The sequence below is a fragment of the Charadrius vociferus genome, unplaced genomic scaffold (assembly GCF_000708025.1).
Source record: "Charadrius vociferus isolate BGI_N301 unplaced genomic scaffold, ASM70802v2 scaffold251, whole genome shotgun sequence".
Lineage (NCBI taxonomy): Eukaryota > Metazoa > Chordata > Aves > Charadriiformes > Charadriidae > Charadrius > Charadrius vociferus.
Window position 1 is genome coordinate 1,512,676 of NW_009646963.1, and position 4,037 is coordinate 1,516,712.

At 48.4% G+C, this 4,037-nt stretch overlaps 1 protein-coding gene across 1 annotated transcript in view; it reads right to left on the reverse strand.

Moving 5' to 3' along the window:
* Nucleotides 1-4,037, reverse strand: part of CCDC134 (coiled-coil domain containing 134) — a 20,681-nt gene that overhangs the window by 10,144 nt on the left and 6,500 nt on the right. The window lies entirely within an intron of this gene.

Below are 4,037 nucleotides of genomic sequence, written 5' to 3' on the forward strand. Positions count from 1 at the left end.
GCTGCTGCTGCTGCCCTGGAAGGTGCCACACAATTGATCCGAAAACAGATCTGGGAAGTCCCCTGCCTGGTTACTGACGAACTGCAGCATCTCTGTAAAACAGAAGAGAAGGTGTTAAATGCTGTTTTATTGCCCATATACTTTTTCACCTGCCATTAGGTCAGGACTCAAATGCTGGTGCGCAAGCACAGAAGGCAACTCCAGATCCTTCAAAACCTTCAGAGAACGTACCGCACCAACCTATCATCTCCAGAGAGACACCCAAGAGGTGGCCAGCGGTAGGGGGGTGCTGCTGCTGCTCTTCAGAGGGAAAGGCAGGACCCTCCTACAACACCTTCCCAGACTGCAAGGTCCAAGCAAAGACTAGAACTCAAAGCCATCTCCAACATATTTAAAATCAGAGTCTCATTCCAGCACTGCTCCAATCTAGTCCTTGCCGCAGGAAGAAACCAAGCACCTCCGCAATTCCAGCACTAACCGCCCAGCCAACTTTTACGGTGCTTTCAAGCCCCCTATCCTTCCTGCCCCACTAAGCATCTGGAAAATAAAGGAATGGGAAAATAATTCATCTTAACTTTGTTTTGCTTTCAAGTGTTCCAGAAACTGGCAGAAACAACTAAAGAAAACAACACTTCATAGAATTGTAGCAGGAGAAATCCATGTACATGTTTAAACCACCAGAATAACTTTTTTGGGGGTTTTTTTTCCTCCTATTTATCCCCTGCCTGCAATCACTGCACAGCAGTTCCTCTCCATCCCACCTTCTCCAAGATTTTATCAGCCCACATCAAGAGGCTCCTACCGCAACACTATAGCTCTCCCCCACAGAGGAAAAAATTTCACAACCAAGAGATCATTGTTCATAAGCAAAGCTTCCTCTTCCCTCCATCTAATCCAATTTAATCCAATTATGCACCTTAAGATACCTGAATGCTTCCCCCAATCTGTGTGCAGGCAGTGGCGCGAGGAGTCAGACATCCTTCCCCAACCCAAGATCTGCCCATGTCACACCGGCTCTTCCATGGTTTTCTGAAAGTCTTATTCTTATTTATATTCTGGAAGCAGGAAGAAAAAGGGAGCAGACCCACAAACATAATGGAGGGCGTATAATTAAATAATAAATTTGGGTTTAGAAAGTAGAAAATAGATTTCTGATCTATAGAAAAAATATAGCAAAGGGCTCCTTACACCAGGAGCACTCTCATCCACAAACCTAAATGATGCTGCTACTGTGGTTTATGAAGGGGGTTCAAAGAAGCAAACTTTTCACGAAATGTTGCTGTGGAAATTGTCCCAGCAATAAAAGGGCTATCAATCTTCTCCAAAATGCCACCCACACACTATCCAATTAATTTGTCTGACACTCCCGAGACAGAGCAAAGGGATCGTCCTCCAAGCTTGTTGCTCCCTTAAGAAATGTTTCACCAGATTTCTACGATACTTCTATGATATTACGCCTCTTCTATTCTGACAGCAATCTCTCCACACCCTCACACGTATTTAAGCATCGACTGTGACTATTGCTCTTGAGAACTCGAGTCTGTTGGACGGAGGAACCTGGGAGGAGATGTGTCCTCCTGACCTATTTATAATCCAGCACTAAGTGGGGACACGCGGTTCCCCCGGCACGGAGCAGCAGCTGCCCTCAGGGACCAGCTGGACCAAACCTTTGTCTCTGCTTTTAACTAGATGAATGAAAGATTTTTTTATTTTTTTTAATGCAATGCCTCAGTAAACTTTCACAAAACATTCCTGGAGCAAGGAGGGCTGTTTAAAGATTAACACTTCTGCATAACATTTAGATGGATATTAAGCAGCTTTTCACCCTCCGACTGACTGCAGCTAAGACCATCCCAAATAACCCCCAATACGATAAACTTGATAATCCCAACTACATACTTCTTGCGCTCTTCATTCGATAGCACTGCTATTTCACTACTGCAAGTGGGGAATAAACATAAATCGGATGAGATTTGCTCTAGAAGAGCAAATTCCAGTGTTAAGAGCCAAATTTCAAGTACTGTGTTTTAAAGAACATTGCATTTGACACAGCAGATTTAGTATCTTATTAAAAAAAAACCCTACTCTTGCTCTCACAAGTTAAATCACATCTTTATCACAGACTTAACTTTGAGTAAATGCAAAAAGTCTGAAGATTAAAGAATTAGATCAGACCCACCTCTTTTAAAGCACCCAAGAGCTTCCCTAGTAGCAAGACAAGAAAAATAAAAAGCAGGAGAAACAGCAACACCCAAACCTCAAATCTCTGCCTTTTAAAACACCTTCACCTACACAGAGAACAGAGCAAGCATCTACGCTGACCAGGCGAAAGCTCAGGTGCTTTTGGAGGACAGCTCTGGGTGATAAACTCATCGACGCCAGACTACCTGCACCCCGGGTGCCGAAGAGGCCACAGCCCCAAACGCGGAGCGAGACGTTACTGCGGAAAACTAGCCCGGCCCGGCCCAAGGCTAAAAAATGTCAACAAGGCGTTACGAAACTAAGCCCACCGAGGAGGACTTCTGCTACCTGTATCAGCCCAGTGCCCAGACCCCTGGCAGAAAGGCAAGGGCTGGGGCTGTGGCCGCCTCTGCCAGGCAGTGGCCCAGAGCCTGTACACCAGCTGCTTTGAAAAACACAAAGGTGCCGAGATCCCAAACTTGACAGGAACAACCCCTCCGCCCCGAACCCAAATATGCTTTGCACCCACGACCAACTCAGACCTCGCTCTCCGGTGTTGCCCGGCCAGCAGCGAGGTGCCGGTGGAGGAGCTTGTGCCGGGGCAGGAGGCAGAGCCAGACGCCTTTGGCTCAGCATCAGTACCCCCCAGACCTCATCCTGGAGCACAGCCCCGGTGAGCACCGGCATCCCAGAGCAGCTGGCGCATCCTCCACCATGGAAAATCTAAAGCCGCGCGGGAGGCGGTGAGGGGTCCCTCAGCCAGAAAGGGAGAGGAACACCGACACCCGCCAACAAGGAGACTTAAAAACTAAATAAAAAAATCTGTGTGGAATTTCAAACCCCAAGATGAATCCATGTTGGAGCACCAAAAAAAAAAAGCAGGATTGTCATATGCCTCCCCCGCCCCCAGGAAAAGGCGAAGCTCCTTCTCTGAAGTTACTCATCGTTCTGAATCACACCTCCCCGGGCACACCTCAGTTCAGAGCCGGCTCCAGCTCCATCACAATTCGTCTCTGTTTCCGTGTGGATCCCGAGAAGTCAATACTTGGTGCTTAAACACGAGCAAACACCACTTTCGATTAGCACCGGCAACTTTAGGAGTGATAACTAAGCCCTGTACGTTCTCACAAGGTATATTCCTCTTTTGCATATGACAAAGAAAAAATAAGGTATAAATCTTGCCCCTAGCTACACTACAAATCAATCGCAATTAGAAACGTAAAAGCATTAGTTTAATTTTATCCCCTCAACTGCTGAACAAGGATGCTTCAGGCACCACCCCCAAAAGCCGGGCTGTGTTTGGGATTGCGGAGCACATCCTACGGTGGGGCTCACTGGCCCCACAGCCTACGGTGGGGCTCATCGAGAAATTACATTTTTAATGGGTTATCAGCAGCCGTTTTGGAAACGCTGAACAAGGCGTCGCACACAGACGCTTTGTTTTGCTGCGTGTCGGCGGAAAAAGGGGATTTTCTCATGGGCCTGAGTGCTGGTGTCAATGCGGTGAACTTTTAGGATGACATGGGGGGGTAAAAAAAAAAGGGAGGGGGGAATTTAAGCAGTTACACCTGTTTTGGTAGAGGAGGGCGAGGAGGCACAGCCTCCTCCCACAGGCACGAGTGGCAGCAGAGCTCCGGCAATCCCTTATCATTGACTGTAAGAGAACCACGAGGAAACACGAGGGGAACCCCCGGCAGCGCCCCGTGGGTCTGAGGCAGGAGGAGAGGGACAAGCAAATTACTTTCTCCAACCCTCTCCCGTGCCGGCAGCGGCCACGCGTGGGAGGAAAGGTTCGGCGGCTGCGGGGGCTCGGACCCCCCACCCCCACCCAACTTCTTGCGGTAACTGCTTGGCCC